Source organism: Martes martes (assembly GCF_963455335.1).
Source record: "Martes martes genome assembly, chromosome: 7".
Classification (NCBI taxonomy): domain Eukaryota; kingdom Metazoa; phylum Chordata; class Mammalia; order Carnivora; family Mustelidae; genus Martes; species Martes martes.
Window position 1 is genome coordinate 133,031,611 of NC_137894.1, and position 19,365 is coordinate 133,050,975.

The following is a 19,365-nucleotide window of genomic DNA, read 5'->3' on the forward strand; positions in this document are numbered from 1 at the left end:
CTTCCTGCTATTTACCAACTTTTCAAAAAAATAAAACCTTATGCAGTGCTTTCCTAATACAAAAAAAAAAAAAAGAAACGACAAGAGAAAAGGAAAGAAAAGCCAATGCATTATAAATGTTCTTCATCTCCTGCTGGACATCTCTCTCTTCTTCCCGGGGAGCTGGAAGCATCTTGAGAACGGGTCTGCTACGTCACCCGCACACCACTCAGCCGCAGCCCCTCGCCCACAGCAGGGGGCCCGACACGAAACAGCTCAGTGAGTGTCTGCTGAGTGAATGAGGAATATTCAGGTAATATTTAGAACCGGACTTTTTTAATGGATGGTGGGTGGACCAAGGTATGAATGTGGCATGTCTCTAATGAACTGGGATTATCATAGTTAAATATTATTAAAAAGGTAGCTTTCAGGGGTGGCTGGGTGGCTCAGTGGGTTAAAGCCTCTGCCTTCGGCTCAAGTCATGATCTCGGGGTCCTGGGATCGAGCCCCGTATCCGGCTCTCTGCTCAGCAAGGAGCCTGCTTCCCCCTCTCTCTCTGCCTACTTGCGATCTCTCTCCCTGTATTAAATCAATAAATAAAATCTTTTAAAAAATAAAAAAAGGTAGCTTTCAAAAAACCAAAGCAGTTAAACACTAAACACGACAAGTCTAACAACCCGAAGACGAGGTAAAACTACTCAATGTGATTCCCTGTTGCAGAGGTAAACCAAGAACTGGATGGCGAACAGACCTGAGGTCTTCATGCATCTTGCTCTAAATGAGTGCCCCAGAAATTGAGTTCATTAAAGAACCCTAGGGCTCTGTGCCCCATTTAGAGGGCACATCATGGCCCTGCTCAACTACCAAAGTTTAAGAATACTCTTCCAAATTAATCTTTGTTCGTAAGATTAAAAAATAAGCCTAAATATGAAAGCAAACAGAAGATTAAGCTAAAACCACCCCAGCCGTGTTATCACTCCACCAAAATCCTTATCTAATAAACCAAAGCAGAAAATTTTAAGGACTGATTTAACACGAAAGAGAACTCTCAAATATTTGGTTTGGAGAAATGACCTGAACATAAAATTTAAAGAAGGATGTATTAGAGTCAGTAAACATACAAAGCCCATAAGTCAGTAGAGAAGTTAAGGTAGTAAAAATGTTTTCCTGTTTCACCATGACCTCAGTTAACTAAATCAGCTTTTACTAGTGACTTCAGTTGTTTGATCAATTGAATGTATGTTTCCTAGAAGCACGCCTGATTGCCAGGACCGACCTTACACCCATTTTTGTATTTTCAATTAACTTCAGTTTTATCAACCTCTCTTTAAAAATCCGTATATGGCTAATATACCTCCAGACTCCTAAACCACACTTATTTCAAAACAAAGCAGATGCTGACTTGATGACACTGTGATCATTTTAGGGCAACAGGAGGAAGTCAGTGAGAGGATGACAACCTCCGAGCAGAATCCATGCTGCGAGATGAGAAAGAAGGCATTTCACCTAGAAAATACAGCTCTCACGTTTCCTGTCTTGCCTACAGTTGGGAAGGAAAGTGAAAGTGTTCTTATCAGAAAATAATTCTGTGGCTATTACACACTCGGGGAAGATTTATATTTATTTTGCCACAACCATAAATATTTCTATTCCATTGAGCTACTTGCACTAGAAACATTTGCAACCCTGGGCCCTGAACTTCTGTAGCAGGTGTGAGCCTCCTATGAGGTTGCTTCCCACATTTCAGTAAGTTCAGCTGAGCAGAGAGACTATGCAACCACGACCAACAGCCTGACTCTACCAGAAGGGAGAAAATTAAATACACTAACCATGAATTTTCTCTAGGAGTCGGAGATGCTTGCTTCTGCGCCTCTCCTAACGTTCACTCACCTACCACCTCATTTTTCTTGAAAGCAGCAACAGGAGGAGGTGAGAGAAATGAAAAGAAATGGCATCATGCCTGTGCAAACCATCCTGAGTCCCTGAAAGAAAATGCAAACAGGCAAGGGTCTGCAAGCTGGGCCGAGTCACTTAGCCTTTCTCAGCTTTCTCGTCTGTTGATAACACCTACTGCACGGGAATTGCACAGGGATAAAATCAGATGATCTAAGCAAAGAACCTATTCATTGGTAGAGCTCAGCGAACGATATTCAGGACTATTATTAACTGAGCACTGTGGAGGTCACCTTGACAGGCTGAAGTCCTACAGGAGATACAGGAAAAGAAACTGCCAAATGGTCACATGCCAGTTCTGGGAAACCCAGATCATCACTGCAGATATAAAAGACGGGCCCTGACTCTCCCTGACTCTGGCACAACACAGACAAATGAGAACCTACATACCACGTTTAAAAATTTACCAGCAAGACCAGCCTTTCACTGGCGAAATGGGTGGAGAGCATCTATCATCAGCATGGACAGTGTTTAAAACAAAAGGGTGATGGGCATAGCGACCCTATTATATGTAGACAGGCTTTCCGTCATTTCCAACAATAAAATATATTCTATGCACACAGCCAAAACATGGGTGCAACTACTCTAGTCCCAACAGGCGACAATTTCCCAACTCAGCAGCTGCTGCACTGAAAGTGAGTGTAAGAAGGCTGGGAACAGGAACTCAGCAGCTTGGCTCCCACTCATGGAGTCCTAATGTCTATCTTGTAGGCTTGTTATCAAGATTAGCAGTGGTGTGACATGAAGTGCCTGGCACACTGGGTACAGTAAGTGGTAGCCTTTGTAAACTGTGTAACGAGGAAGCAACAAAATCCAAAGGCTGAGCCTGCCATGAAACAGCCAAAAACAGAGGGGCTCCCTTTCGACTACGAAATTAAGTTGTATGAAAACAACTGGGTAAAGAACACAGTCATGAGCCTTTTGACATGGAAAAAAATCAGTAACCAGCAGATCAATCAGTTTGCCACCCAAAAATGAATGCCAGTGTGCCCATTCCTCTGGGGCGAATAAACACGCAAAGTAAGAGATGGTCCCTGTCCTCCAAGGGTCTCGTCTACCTGAGGAGAAATCACATGGCGGCACCTGTCTGTATTCCCCCCACCCCTTGTCCTATGAAGGCAAAACCACAACTTGACACTGCTGTAGTGCAGGCTCTCGATAAAAATTTGTTAAACAAATGAGACACTCATAGGATCTCGAAGACTAAAAGAGCTACCTGCCTCAGAAGCTTCCAAGCCTGGCTTACAGACTGCTCAACCTGAACACCCAAGGAGGAGACACCCAAGCGTGCTCCCCTGCTGATTCTACCGCTCCCCGGAGACTAAGAACCACTAACCTCATTGAGCCCCACCAAGAACTGTCTGAATGGCCTTTACAAGGGCCCCATCCACAATGATCCAGCCTGGGCTTGCGATAGGGAATGCAGCCACTCACTCCTATAAGAGATTCTACTAGCAAAGTCCTTTCTTTCAGGGACGCCTGGGTGGCTCAGTTGGTTAAGCAGCTGCCTTCGGCTCAGGTCATGATCCCAACGTCATGGGATCGAGTCCCACATCGGGCTCCTTGCTCCGCAGGGAGCCTGCTTCTCCCTCTGCCTCTGCCTACCACTCTGTCTGCCTGTGCTCGCTCGCTCTCTCTCTAACAAATAAATAAATTAAAAAAAAAAAAAAAAAAAAAAAAAAAGTCCTTTCTTTCAAATGTTTGTATTTACTCTATTCCCGTTCTTTTCTGTGGGGCCTGGGAAGACAAAGGTTCTCTCCTCCCTCAGTATGATGGACCCTCAACCCTTGTGACAGGGATGACATCCCTTCTGAGTCTTCTCCAGGCTAAATGTCCTTGATGAATTGTGCATTAATTACTTAATGCTAAGTTCCTTAAGCACACAACACAGTACATCAGCATATCACAGAAGGGAGAACTCAAGGTGAGTTACACTTAACAGAAAAATGGCAATGAAGGAAGTAGGCACAGGAGGATGAGAAAGACACATAAAACTGTAACTCGGGGGCTGGTACTGCATCAGAGGGGATAAAAAGAAAACTAAATAATGGTAAGGGGCGTGATCTGCAGGGAAGGGGATAACAGAGATAAAGCTACGGGTGAAGAATTTAGAGTTTTAAACTGAACAGAACATGGAACATGAACAATGGCTCAAAGAAAGTTCGGAATCCTTGAGAAGAGGAGAAAGCAGAGGCCCATGTGAAGGCAGAGACACCATACACCATCGTGGAGAGGCCAAAGAATTCAGACAAGCAAGGAGGGAGAGACCTAAGAGAGAGGTCACAAAAGCAAGCAGAAGGGTGTGAGTTTGACAAGGTACTGAACCACTTTAGTCCCCTGAGGGGGCACACACACCTAGGCAGTACTACATTAGACAGAATAATCAGACAGGATGGCCTAGACAGGGGGACAGCAGGAGAGGTGCTCTCAAAGGAGCCTGCTAAGGCCACCCAGGTACAAAGGTCAAGGGTCTGTCCTACGATGGTGGCAATCAAAAGAGGAAAAGTTGAAAAGAATCTATTCAAAAGAAGGGGGAAAAAAAAAAAAAAAGGCAGTGCTTGGTCTCAGACCAGCCCAAAAGAGAAGAAAGGGAAGATTCAGAGAAGACATCTGAGAGCTATCTGAGCATGGGGGGGCCGGGGGAGGGGGGGGCTTGTTTACAGAAGCTTCACAGTCCCTGCTCCACGAACACATGGCAGTTCATGCCTTTGCTCTTCTCTGGTTTTGAGTCCAAAATCTGTAACATTACCACCAAAGTTAAAGAGCTTGGAAAAAAGTTAAAGTTTCCGGTAGAGCCAGCTGAACAAGTCAGCCGCAAAAGACCACATATTGTGCAAGCCCATTCACAGGAAACATCCACAGGGGGCAAGTCTATAAAGTGGATTAGTGGTGGCCTAGGGCTGGGGACAAACAGGGACTGACAGCAAAAGGGGCTGGAGTTCCTTTTGGGAAGGACAAAGATGTTCTAAAATTGTTTATGGAGATGGTAACACAATTCTGTGAATGCACACTTCAAATGGGAGAACCATATAATAAGTTAATTATAACTCAATAAAAGTGTTACATAAAGGAAAAAGAAAAAGAAGAGTGCATAAACAGGCACAGCGACTTCAGAAACTTACAGCCTATCTGCCCAATAAAAATAATTACTAGACTTGAGTTCAAATAAAAAGCAATCAGGCAACCTGGAAAATTCTAAAAGATATTTTAGAGAATCTAAGTAAGCTTCTAGGGGAAGAAAATGATTAAGCCTGGAAAAGACAAAGATTTAAATATATAGATCCCTTTCAATTTTTTTCTTACAACTGACCTAAATTTCCTAATAGGTACTTTGAAAGTAAAGACAAAGGCTGGGGTTTTCTCAGACAATGATGTCAAGAGATAGGACAACAGATAACGATTGCTCAGTTTCTTGCCAGCTGAAATCAGATAATGTGTAGTTAAGTCCATTCAATGCAAAGCAAAAGGTTACATAATTTAACTACGACTGTGCGGATGGGTAAACTTATTTTATAAATGTGAAGACCTGAAAGAAAAAAAGAGAGATCCTCTTGTCTGGAAGGTATATGAGAATATCCACATCCTTCCCACCTCCACAATATCCTCTGAAACACATGGTTCCTGATGCCTCCCCACATATTAAAGCCATTACCGCTCTCGTGGCGCTCAACACCTAGCACACTTACTTAGGCACGTTCCCCACAATCGTCAGTCATTCATCAACAGTTATGCTCACTACATGTGCCAGGCCCTCAAAGGCTCCTTGACCTTCTCTTCCTAAATCACATAACCTGCAGTGGGCCCCCCACCGACGCACCACAGAAGCAGCAAACCAGGAGGGCAGTGGAGAGGGTGGCAGTGCCTCTGTGCAAATGGGCTGGGGTGGGGGGCACATCGGAAGAGCCGAGAACAGAGAGAATGCACCCCTGGAGCAACAGCAGACTACTGGCGAGGTATCAATCATCAGCAAAGGCCGCATCTCAAGGACACAACTTTCTACTACAGTCTCTAAGGAAGGACATTTAATAAGTTCCAAATGCCACTGACTGAACTATAAGACTGCTGCTCTCAACTTTTTCGCTTGGATCTTAAATTTTAACTCAGTGGGGTCAAATATATATTGAACATACCTCATCTGGCCTATAGCAAAACTGGGAGCAATCCAAAAACCTAGGAATACATAAATAGGTATTCTGGGTCAAGAACCATGGAAAGTGGTCTCCCCAAAAACATGACCTATGAGACCCTATTTGTTAACTGAAGCAAGGCATGGGAAGCCTCAAAGAATAAAGACGTTGAGAAAGCAAAGAGCTGGGGGTTTTCTACTATAATATCCTCCTAAATAAAATCCCTTCGGCTCGCAGGGATGTTTATTAAGGCCAAATCTGGCACCACACGCCCACATGGTTCTCCAGCTCCCTGCACAGAAGGAAGCCCTCTGACACCCTGAAGGAAACCATAATACCGAGTTCTCCCAGGAGCTGCCCAGAAATCACAGAATGAATAAAAAAGAAAGCAATTCCATCTATTGGGAAAGAAAACCAGCCTTTGAAAGGCCAGCGCCAACTTTCCACGACACATTCTGGCCGATGGCCTGTGGCTTAAGCCCTGCACAGGAGACCACACAGTGCCTAAGGTGGTAAGCAGTCTACTTTGCAGAAATAATGCCGCCACCACAGACATGACTTCAGAAGTTTTAACTTTTTTTTTTTTTTTCATTTGATCTCAAGAATTCTGAGAAGGGCAAACGCTTTCCCCATTTCACAGATGAGAAAACTGTAGCCCACGGAGGTCCATGCAGCAGCCAGCTGCCAAGCTGACTTCTCCTCCTGCGTGTCACCTGCTACCTCATACCCAGCACATACAAACCAGCTCTTAATCCTCACCAAAACCTCTTCCCCCATCTTCCCCATTTCAGCAAATGGCACCTCCATTATTCCACCTGCTCAGGCCAAAAACCCTGCTGTCCTCCTTGACTCCTCTCCTTGCTCTCTACACCATCACACCCTTCAGGGAGTCACACCAGCCCCACCTGACATACGTCCAGAATCCGGCCACTTCTCGTCACCTCCACTGATCATCATATCTGCCCCAGATCATTGCTAGGACCCCCTAAAGTCTCCTTGCTCCCACCCCGCACGTACATACTTTATTCTGTTCTCTGCACAACTGAGTGCTTTAAAAATATATCAGATCGAACCCTTTGTGGAAAATCCTCTGGGGGTCTCCCATCTCACTCAGAGCTGTTCACTGCCGTAGATCCAGGATGAGAGCAGGTACCTGCCATCTAGAAGGTGCTCAGTGAATACTGTTGATTAGTAAACAAAAGAAAAATGGCCAAATTCACAGGGCCAGGATGACACAAATCTTCGGTGCTCTCGGTAACCATGAGACCACATTTACCATAGCAAACAATCCACACGGGAAGAAATTCTTCAATCTTACTTTGAATAACTGAACCCTATCACACATAATCAATACTATGCTGAATTTCTCCTGACAAATTAATATGAAAATACCATTTTCATTTTAAAAAGCCATGAAACCTCACACGAGGTTATCTGAATCTTCCCTATTGGGCAGCGTGGGCAGTTGCCAGCTCGCTTCTCACAGCACTGTCCTCAGCTCTGTGACTCTTCTGTATTCAGTGACAAGATGGCATCACATCTCAAGACCACCATCACATTAATGACAAGGGCTCTAAAAGACTCAGAAAGAAGCACCCCGGAAAAGGGGTGGTAAGCATTTCTAAATCCCCCCACACTAGCACTATGCCAATCTCAAACAGGAATCAAGTTTCTACAGTATTGCCAGGTACAGCAGAAAGGTGAGACTGTCTCCTACCAAAATTACAACAACTCTCAGGGTTGAGTTGAAATGTTGATTGTTTGCAGAGCAAAGTGAAACTAATACTAAAAGTATCCACCATTACAGAATTTCCTCACTAAAATGTTTTAGAGTTAAAAACAAATTCTCTGAATTTATTTCTTTAGTTCTTTCAAAAACATTTCTACTACCTGCTAAAAGCCTTCAGTCTCACTAAATCACAATAATAAATTCACGGGATTTTAACAGTTGGCCTTAAAGAAAACTTAATTCAACCTCAACTTTCCTCCTCTTACAAAGGAAAAGATACTTGGTCTATAATAAAGTGAACAATAAAACTTGTTAAATGAGTGAATGAGTGAAGACCCGAAAAGGGTATATGACTCTTTTAAGATCTGACAACTAATGGAAAAATCCATTAACCAAAACTAGGCTTCTAGAATCTTTTGGAACCACCATGGAAGTAACGGAAACCACCAAGACTTGAAAACCTTATCTGGGTCCTCAGGAAAGAATTAGCCAAGATTCATTAAAGCCTGTTTCCTTTAGTTCTGTTACTCAGAAAAGCACTTGATAAAATAAATTTTGCCAAGACCTATCTCCTTGGAAACCAAAAAGGCAGAACTGTCTAGGGTTTCTTTTTTCTTCTATACAAAGAATATTTAACACAGGACTATTTTCATAATAAACAACTACAGCTGTTTTTGCATCAGCAGTAAAACAGGTGGCCTTTGACAAAAAGAAAAATCAATCAGATGAGAGGAACAGAACACTGAAAAGGACCATATCAATCACTAAAAGAGTAACAGCCACATGAGACCAGGAACTATGCATTCCCTTGTCACTAATAGCAGCCATTGGCCGCTGGCATTATAGTGGGAGTCAATAAATATTTAGGAAATAAATGAGTAAGTTACTCCTTAAAGATTCACCCACATAGACATAAATTCATTTGGTCACCACTAAACAACTCTTTACTTCAGGCGTACTAAATGCAAGCACACTATATTTTTCCTCCACAACAATTCTAACAATTTCCCTTCAAGTAACACACTCAACCAAAATTATCCCCATAGTTTTATTAAGAAGGTAAGAAAGCATGTCTTCTGTAGCCTAAAGTACTAAAACAGCCACTTCATTGGCTCTTCTGGTTCCAATCTCTCTCATTCAGTTCATCCCACACAACCCAGCCAGGTTAGTTTTCCCTTCTTTGCACGTCCCAGAAAAGGAAACAGTGCTGGGGCTAACAATTCTATCTTTGTGTGAGGCCTACAGCTCTTCAAGGAGCAGATGGGGAAAAGCAGAGGCTACCGGAATGGAGTAGGAAAAGCAATACAGTGTCGAGGAAAACAATACCACAAGTGACAGTTCGTGTAAAAACTGACACCATTGAAAATCCTGAGATTACCACTAGCGGCTTTCAGGAAAGACCTCCATTAACGCTGCGACCCAACCGATACAGACGGTTTGGGGTACTGATATCCAGTGGGGTCCACATCCAATCTTCAAGGTCCATGGCCCTTTGGAAGCTTTCCCAAGCCATTGGCGTAAGTATTTGTGAAAGTACTTTGCAAACCAGTAAGTGCTAGACACACAGCTCTTACTCTACTAGCTGTCAACTGATAGCCTTGCAAACATTCTGCCATCTACATCACTACCTCATTCTTTAAGTGTATGATCCCTCAAAAAGATGAAAAACTCTGTGAACTGTTTTCTCAATTGTCGACTTCTCTATTCTCTATTATTTAACACCGAGAATGGCATCAATTAAAAGTAAGTGCCACTCATACTTCCCAATTTCAACATATTAAAAAGCCAGTGTAATCCAAATAGTTGTAGTACTGGCATAAAGACAAACAAACAGACCATCAGAATAGCCTGGAAATAAACCCTTGTGTATGTGGGCACCTGATCTTCAACAAGGGAGCCAAGACCACTCAATGGGGAAAGGACAATCTCTTCAATGAACAGTGTTGAGAGAACTGGACATTTGTATGCAAAAGTAGGACGCTAAACCCTTATCTTATACCATACAAATAATTAACTCAAAATGGATTAAAGACCTAAACACTAAGAACCAAAACTACAAAATTTCTAGAAGAAAAACAGAGGAAAGCTTTAGTGACACTGGTATTGGCAGTAACTTCTTGGGTATGACGTCAAAAGCACAGGCAACAAAAGCAAAAATAGACAAATTTTATAACTTTTGTACATCAAAGGATACAACCCACACAGTGAACAGGAGAAAATATTTGTAAATCATTCATCTGATAAGGGGTTAATATCCAGAATATATAAAGAACTCCTACAACTCAACAACAAGAAATCCAATAACCTGATTAAAAAATGGGCAAAGGTGCAGGGAGGGAAGTAGGGAGAGGGTGGTTGGGTGATGGACATTGGGGAGGGTATGTGCTATGGTGAGTGCTGTGAGGTGTGTAAGCCTAACGATTCACACACCTGTACCCCTGGGGCTAATAATATATCATATGTTAATAAAAAATTTAAAAAAATTTTTTTAAATGGGCAAAGGATGTGAACATACATTTCTCCAAAGCTGACAGGCAAATGGTCAACAAACATATGAAAGATGCTGAACATCACTTACTGTTAGAGAAATGGAAATCAAAACCACAGTGAAATCTCACTTCACGTGCATTAGTCTGGCTACTATGAAAAACACAGAAAATAACAAGTGTTGACGAGGATGTGGAGAAACTGGAACCCTTGGGTGCAGTTGGCGGGAAGGTGAAACCACTGTGGTTTTAGAACTACTATGTAAAACTGTATAGAGATTACTCAAAAAATTAAAAATAGAGCTACCATATGATCCAGCAATCCTACTTCCGTGTGTATATTCAAAAGGATTAAAAGCAATTTCTTAAAGATATGCTGGTGCACCTGTGTTCATACCAGTATTACTCACAATAGAAGAGGTAGAAGCACCATGAACGTCCATGAGTGGACGAGTAGACAAAATAGGGTCTACACGTATCATGGAATATTAATGAGCCTGAAAAGAAGGAAATCCTGTCACATGCCAACATGGATGAAATTTGAGGCCACTATGCTGAGTGAAATAAGCCAGCCACAAAAAGACAAAATACTGCCCGATTCTCACTTATATGAGTTGTCTAAAGCAGACAGATTCACAGAAACAGAAAGTAGAATGGCAGGAGCCACAGATAAGGGGAGAGTATGATTTCAGAAGTGCCAGATGAGAAGGCTCAGGAGGTCTGTTTCACCATAACATGAATGTACTTAGCACTGCTGCACTATATACTTAAAAATGGTTAAGATGGTAAATTTTATGTTACGTGTTCTTTAACACAATAAAAACAAGTAAGTGCCCACATATAGTTACCAAATTGGATTTACATGTTCTACCTCCAATGCAGGGGTCTAAGTAGCCTGACCCTTTTAGCTGTTGGCAGGTATTTCCAGAGTTTTTTCCAAGCTGTCTTTTTTGTCAATGGGACAGCACAGAGGATCAGAGGCTCCCCTTCTCCCCCCGTTCAAAATGAAGCTTCCACAATCCCCAGCCAGCAACTGTCAGTTTAAGCCTACTACTTGTTTATCTTATTGTCAAGCATAGGTTCAAAAATGTTTAAAAAAAAAAAAAAAAGAAAAAAGATTGTGTTCTCGAGCCGGTCGAAGAGAGCGTAACAGAATCAACCGCTGAGTTTCTTCACGCCACCATCCACCTGATATGCTGCCCCAGAGCTCACAGGATCCCCTAACCCTCTCCACCCAAGCACTCACTGCTCGCCATACACACACCATCCCCAAACCGCTGAAAGCCACTATTGTAAAACGTTACCTGGAAAATGGCCTTCAGAAGAATCCCAAACAACAAACCAAACCAAACAATCAACAAACCAAAACCAATTATTCTGCTGACATTCTTGAACTCCGAATAGGCCTTTCCTATGAACCCTGTAGTTCTCCATAACCTATCATTTACCTACTGAAACATTTTGTTATGCAATTATCGGACCTCATTTCCTATTACACAGGATCAGCGCTAAGATCCTCATTAAAAAAATAAAGTAACATGGAGCCGCTTCGAAGAGCCATAGGCACCTTGCAAACTGATAAAGAGACCAGGGTGCAGAACCACAGTCAGACCCCCACCCCCACCCCGCAAACGCACACACACACACACACACACACACACACACACACAGAGCACACTCTCTTTACGGAGGAGATGCCAGCAGCTCAGGAACTACACTCAGACCAAGTATACTGGCAGAACCTTCTGAGGTCTTCCCAAGCAGCCAGCACTAGGCTTAGGAAGACGGGGGAGGTCCATGAACCACACAACCACCCACAGCGCACAGCAAGAACGTGCGTTTGTACAGCCTCCTGAAGAAAAGTCGTTTGGTTCCAACAAGTCATAAACTTACATTTCTTGCAAAACTCCGGGAAAATACTGCTTTCCCCTCTTTTCCCAGGGACACAAAGGTGAAGCAAGCAATAACAGTCAAATTGGGTGAAAATTTTAGGACATGCAACGATAGTGATAATCTCATGGGCACCTCCCAACAAGCACCGTCTCTTCTTGAAAGCATGACATACCACAGTTTGGTTGTCAGCGGCTTCCCCAGAAGCATCAAGTACCAAAAAGAAACTTGTAAAGAACCACAGTCCATCAATTCTGGGGACCAAGACTGTTAAAGGGAACATAAGGAGCTTGCAATTTATCCAACTCGCCTAGGCAAACACTCTATAATATGAAAAAATAAGTCAATAAATAACATAAGAGCCGAAGGAAAAGAGACTGATCACACGCGAGTCTGGATTACAGAAATGTAATCATTCACAGTGAAGCTCTCTGTTTTTTACTTCTCAGTAGCTGCTTCTGAGTAGCTGAGAATTCATTCTAAAAGGAAGCAAAACCCTGAACCACAAAAACCAATTAATGATTATACTTATAGCTTCGGTAAAAGACTTCGTGAAAAAAGTAGAAGAGGAAAGAGAAAATAAGCAGAATTAACTATTGTATCTGCAAAAGGCATTTAACCCAGACCTGTTCTGGGGGAGGAGGGAGGAGAGAGGAAAAAGAATCCAGTGGTGGCCAAGGCTAGACGTCCTGTCCTATCCGCTCACGTCGCCTCCGAGTGACCCCTGTGCTTGTGCAAACCAGAAACCCTCCCTCTCCAAGCGGGACACTCCAACAAGCGTCCATACTCCTGCCTCTGCTAAGCTGAAAAGAGGGAAATGTAACATTATGTAATTGCCTGTTTCCCACAATTTAAAGCGAGGCATACTATAATCCTAATTAGAGGGAGAAGTCGGTGCAACATGACAAGTAACAAATTAGAAATCTAAAGACTGAAAATTCTCATCCCAGACCTCCAGAGGCCGAGAGCTGGGGTTTCCCCTGACTCTGCGGCAAGTCCACCGAGGCAAGGCTATTTCCTAGGGTCCAACTAAAAAAGCTGCTGTTGTTCCTCCATGTCATTTCAGGGTCATCCTTCTTGATCTTCAAGAAAACGCGCATGTTCTCTTTATTCTCCAGGACAGAATAAAAGGAGAAAATGGATGTGCACTGGCCCCTACCCTCAAAAGGTATACCCCAGTGGATTTTCTCACCCTCATGATCACAAACCCAACCACACTCAAGTTATTCCATCCCTCACTCAAACCGTCCATGTTTGAGAGATCCAAAGCAAAGGGAATCTTTCCCATGCTTCTGACTCGCTCCACAGCTCATCAAAAGCCCACCAACAGAATGAAAGAACGATTATCTAAGTATCATTAACTTAGTTCTAACCTTTGCAAAATAAAATGCCATATAGGACGTGTGGACTTTGTTTGCCTTTTTTTTCCCCCCGGTTAGCTAGATATAGGAAAGGGAAAAGAAAACAAACAAACAAAAAAACTAAAAACTAAAAACAAAAATCCAATGAAGTCAATTTATTTCTTATGCCAAAAAGTAGAAGTGCAGTGGATAGGTTGGATGATCAACCTCCAGTGATCGTGGAACACCCATATTTTAAGCAGCACCAGATATGGAACAAGACACAGATTTTTGGATGAGCACCAAGAGAATAAGATAATGCCCAACCCTCCCAGGAGAAGGAAGAGCCCCTCATCTAAAGGGCAGTCACCAACCGGCAGGGATATTTCTTCTCTCCTGGCTCAGATTACCCTAGTGGAAGGGAGGGTGGTGGTGCTTTATCAATCAGTCAGATCTTCAACAGGAAACTCCTTCAACATGTTCCTTTTTTCTGTGCAATTATCCCTCCATCTGACCCATCCCCCCACCTCCTGGTAACACTTACACGTAGCTGAAAGAGAAGGTCTATAAGTTGCCACTGTTCCAGAAATAAGGAAGGACGGACACTTCTTTTACAAATGAAAAATTATATAAAGGGAAGAAAATGGTAAGCTAGAAGAAATGAAGTTTGGCTTCTCTAAAGAGCATACAAGTATATTATGCTCTAAGTTAATAAAGTCTATCCCCCCCCTCAAAAAGAAGGGGGAAGCCTACAGGCTCTACCGTGTAGATATTTTAACTAACTCATAATTTCTTTTTCCATAACTTTGTAATTTGAGTAACTCTAAAACTTACTTGCCAAACACTACATCAATACTGTTTTCAAAGCTTTTCGACCTTAATGTTGATTTTGTTTGTTTCCTTAAGTTTTGCTCATTTAGATACTTAACTAAACACTGAACGGTTTGGGGGGTAGGGGAATAGTAAACAAATTTTAATCTACAGACTCAAAACAAAACAAAAACCAGGGAATAAAGGAGTCCAGTTAAATCTGGAAATCTGCCTTCCAATCACTGCCTGATCACTATCTAGTTCTTCTATAACCTGCAACAAATCACTTCAACTTTCTGGGCTTCAGTTTCATCATCTGCAAAATGGAGAAAATGGGTCAAATAATTTAAATTCAAAATTCCTTCTAGCTTCAACAGTCTATGAATCTTCTCATCAGAAAGAAAATGCAATTGCAAATAAGACTTTGATTTGCAACGTACTTTCATACATATTTTCTCATTAATTCTTGCAGCAAAGCTGTGAAGCAAGCATTATGTCCATCTTTGCCAAAAAAGACAGTTTTTCAGAAAGAAAGTTCAGAGAGGTTTGATTTATTTATTTATTTTTATTTATTTATTTTTTTTTTGGCCAGAAAATCTGAGACCCAGAACTGAGGGCAAATACTGGGCTCCATTATTTCAGAAAATAGTAAAAATAACTGACTGCCTGCTATGCAAAACCTTTATGGAGGCATCAGGGTACCATACACCAAACCCAGAAAAGTTACTACAAATGGCCCCACTGGAGTATCAGTTCCATGAAACACACTTTTATTCACCATGGGAACCATGGAAACTGACAGCACACTCCAGACAGAGAAACTCAATAAATAATGCCTGACACCATAAACTACAAAAGGTTAGGAATACAGTGATATTATGGGGGGCACACTTCTTTCTGAATTTCAGATATGAACTTCTGTCATTTGTATCGAAAGGAAAAAAGAAGCATTCTATATCAGAGATCTAGTTCTCCATTAGAGGAATAAGACTGATTGCATCAGTGCACCAAAAATCTCAAATGTAAGCTGTCACCTGGAAATCTTCAGGATATCCTGAAGATATAAAGGATACTTTATACATATAAAGGATACTTTATATGTGCCCTGATAGGGGCCAGTATGTGCATGATAACACAACCGTGTGGACTGACAGGAAGCACATAATTACGTTCTCATGAATCACTACGTACTTTCCCCTAAATTGGAAAGATTCAGGGAATCTGTATTTTTACACTTTTCCACCTCTCTTCATGCTTCTGTTTCACAGCTCAAAAAGAGAGAAAATAGCCATTTATTGAAAAATTCAAACTGCAAACCAATAGAACATACACGTATCTCAACTCAGTCAACCAAGAACCCCCAATGTTTACAAAACCACTAAATTCAAGCAATCTTCAATCTACGACTTCAACAAAGCTACATGAAGATTTTTTTTTTAAGTTGTTTAAAAAAAATTGGGGACAGAGGGTAGGGGCTTCCCTAAAATTACTCCTGTACTTCAAAGCAAAAGCTAAGTAAATAAATACAAAAGCCAGAAAATAATAGTGAACGGATAGAGTTAAATGAATCTCAGTAAAAATATCGAAGTAAGGTGCTTTGGATTTATTACCAAGAGTTCAAGTCAGCCTCACCACAGGATCCCAACGACTGCCTGACACTTCAGATCTAAAAAGTTCTCTGTATCAGAATTGCAATTTCAAACCAAAGCAGCAGAACCAGGAACTGCAGAGACGCTAACAGCAACACCTACTGACTATCTTGAGCCACTTGCCAAACTTGTTCTCGCAGTCAAACTAGAGAAATCTAATGATACACTCAACTTCAAGAGTCCTTTACTTAAGCATAATGAGATAAGAAAATTAGTTGTCACCCACATAAAGCCATTCATCCCCAAAATCTCTTGTTTTGCCCCTAACCATTTACGAGCAAATCATCACCCAAGTCATTTTAAATGCACTATTAACTGCTGATGCCTCAGTACAAATAATTTATTCCATGGGAAAAATGCTTTACTATTAATATTCTTGTTAATAACTGGTATGTCATCTAATAGTTGGACACATCAGTGACCATAAACTGCTTTACGTAAACCTTTCATTTGAGACTACTGCTGTTACCACTGTTCTACATTATTCCCATCAGGTTTTGCTTTTTTTTTTCCCCATCCCGGTAAAGATGATTTAATCGCAGCCTTCATAAAATGAAAAAGAGAAAAGTGAAAGTCATTAAATCAGGATTATATAGAAAATTAATGTTACTAGACTGGCTGCAGAGAATGATTCTACGGGACTTCAACCTTGTACTTTTCCAAAAGATTAAGTCAGAGAATCTTTGCCTTGGACAAATATTCCATATGAGAAAAGAAGAGAAAGTTGACACTTAACTCCCACAGAGTACCAGTATAAAAACAATGGGTTTAAGAGTCTGAGTCAGAGTTTCAACATGAAAGGCTTACTTTATAGAGGAAACGCCAACCCCAGTTCATCCAGAGAGACCTGGAACCTGATGAAAGTCGACACCTTTACTCTGAAATTTGCATCGTATCACTGGCTCCCAGTTTAGAAATATAATCGTCCAGCAGGTAGTAAGAATTTCAGGGAATGCTACTTCTAAAATACCCGTCAGGAAAAATTAAATCTATTAAGGTAAACGCAGTCTCTAGGAGCCATCAGTCCCCAAATGCTTCCCTTCAAAAACGAATGCCAACAACTCAATTAAACATCTTCCCTGAAGTGAGCCATTCCCCTGGTCTCTAGATTTAACAAACGGCGGAACCAGGTGAAATTTCAACCTGCCCCATATGATTACTTGTCCACCTAGAAATGCCCTGAAGCGACAGGGAGGCTCGCAAATTTCCTTTAGGGTCAGAAGTTGGAAACAGAAGAGGCTAAAGAGGAAAAGTTCTTTTTGAAGCGCCCTCACGCCTCCCCAGCCTTCTCGAGGTTTACTCGCTCCAAGGAAAGCAGGTTAGAGCATCCCCGACTTTCACTGCCCTCCCCCCCACCCCGGCCCCCGCCCCCGCCCGGACTCTCGGGAGAGAAATTAACCACCCGCGGGCAGCGAGCTCCCTACTCCCTTTCCCATGATTACACCCCTCGGCCTGTCCTTTCCAGCACAGCCTGCAAAAGCGCTCACCCAGGTGACTGAAGGGGAAGGGAGCCGGATGACGACGGGAGCAGCCGGGTGGGCGCAGCCACCCCGACCCGGGCGCGGGTCTCCCGGCCCCTCGCAGAGGCGCTCCGCCGGTAGTTATGCAGATTCGGATTCCGTGGTGCGTGCGCGCGCGCCGTGCGCGGTGCAGCCCGGACTCGCCCCCGCCGGGCTGCGCTATCAGCACACCACCGAATCGGAAATAAAACTTTGACCGGTCTCCCGGTGTCCTGCTCCCGGCCCTGGCCCCGAGCCCCAGCCAGAAATGCGCTGGGGGCGGGGGCTGTCGACAGTCCTGCACCCCAGGTCCCCTGCCCGGCCCCAGGGCGCGGGAGCCACTTACCGCTCGGCCCGGCCTCCCGGTGCCACCGCGCGTCCGGGGTGGGTCCGCCGCGCGCTCTCCCTGGGGAGAAAGAGAAACCGTGTGGACGGTCGGCGCGCGCTCACTCGCCACCTCCTCTGCGGAGAACGGCGGGCGGCGAGGCCGGGCTGGGGCGGGCGCCGAGCGGAGGGGGGCCCGGGGGAGGTGGGGGCGGAATCTGCCCAACTCCCGAGCCCGGCTCCGAGGGGGACCCGGAAAGCAGGCAGGGGAGCAGCCGGCGAGGGCCGCGCTCCTGGAGTGGGGGCTGGAGGTGCCCCCTGTCCCCGGGCATCAACTATTGTCTGGGCGTCCTGGTCCCCGCTCGCGCCGCCTCCGAAGCTCAGCGCCCCCCATCCCGACTGTCTGCCCCCAGGAGAAAAAGCTGGGGGTGGGAGCCGGCGGGTAAAGCGGGTTTGGGGTGGCTGGGGATTCGGGGTCCGGAGGGCGGAGGTGGGCGCAGGGGAAGGGGAGGTGAGTGCCGAGTGGGGGAGGGGACAGGTAACTGCGGGCGGGGGTGGGAAGGCCCGGGAGGACCGGTGGGGGGAAGGAAACGGGAAGGGAGCCCCGGAGGCGGGAAGGGATGGAGTGGCTGGGGGGCGGCCTCTGAAGCCCAGACCTGGCCCTCCCCGGGGACCCTCCTCCCGGGAAGTCGGCGCCGCACTGACTTTTTCGCTCACTCGCTCACGCACGCACTGAACTCGCTCACAAAGTTGCCGGCGGTGGCGGCGCCGCACTCGCCCTTCCCTCCCCTCCACTCCCCTCTCCTCCCCGCCTCCCCGCCCCATTCCTTCCCCTCCTTCTCTCCCTCCCTCGGCAAGTCTCGGGTGAGATCACCGCGGGGCTGCTCGGCACAGCGCGCAAATCTCGCGAGAGAAGCAGCCTCTCAGCCGGGCCTGCGGGGGAAGTAGGAGTTGGAGGAAGGTGGGGGACCGCGGAACTCCTAGTTGCTATGACGACGGCAAAGCCCTGGATTCCTGTCTCCCGCAGAGAGCCAAGGCAGCGAACGTGGGTGCAGTTTTCAACCTGCCCCCTCCCTTGCCCGACACCCTCATGGTGGGGAAAGCGATGGCTAGAAGCGGGAGGAGGATTTTTAAACCTATTTGAGAGGGCATCTGTAGACCAGCGTCATGGTATCTGGCCAGATTTGGCAGATGAAGCTAATTGTTTTGGGGTTTTTCCCCAGAGGTTCTGGGGGAGATTTCTGCCATAGAAGCCAGCACGAATCTGTACCCCCAAATTTCTGCCATATATTCACTCCTTCAACCCTCCCATCCGATCTCATCCCCCAACCACCTCTGCACAGGCTCCCTCTCTCCTCCCTTCCCTCGCCCCCGCCTCTCCATCACCACCACCACCGCCACCAGATTGGGCTCCTTGAGGATCTGCCTTATTCATCTTTGTGTTCTCAGCGCCTCCACAGGCGTGGTGCATAGTAGATATTTACTTAATATCTGTGCAGCCGTCTGCAAGTGTCCTCGGGACTTTCCTTTCACCCTACCGTGTAGAGTATATACCTACTTGGGCTTAGAAAGTAAGTTT

General features: G+C 44.5%; 1 protein-coding gene across 7 annotated transcripts in view; it reads right to left on the reverse strand.

The window, feature by feature from the left end:
• The window catches only part of SIPA1L1 (signal induced proliferation associated 1 like 1), a 365,306-nt gene extending 346,748 nt beyond the window's left edge, over positions 1 to 18,558 (reverse strand). For 6 of the 7 annotated variants that reach the window (XM_080808595.1, XM_080808603.1, XM_080808602.1 and 3 more), the window contains exons 1-2: positions 18,492 to 18,558; positions 17,809 to 17,868 (exon numbers count right to left, since the gene is read on the reverse strand). The gene's annotated coding sequence lies outside the window, so the exon portion shown is untranslated. Of the gene's footprint in view, positions 1 to 17,450; positions 17,558 to 17,808; positions 17,869 to 18,491 lie in introns of those variants that run through there. The other variant, XM_080808597.1, reaches the window with a different exon arrangement.
• Positions 18,559 to 19,365: the final 807 nt, after the last annotated feature.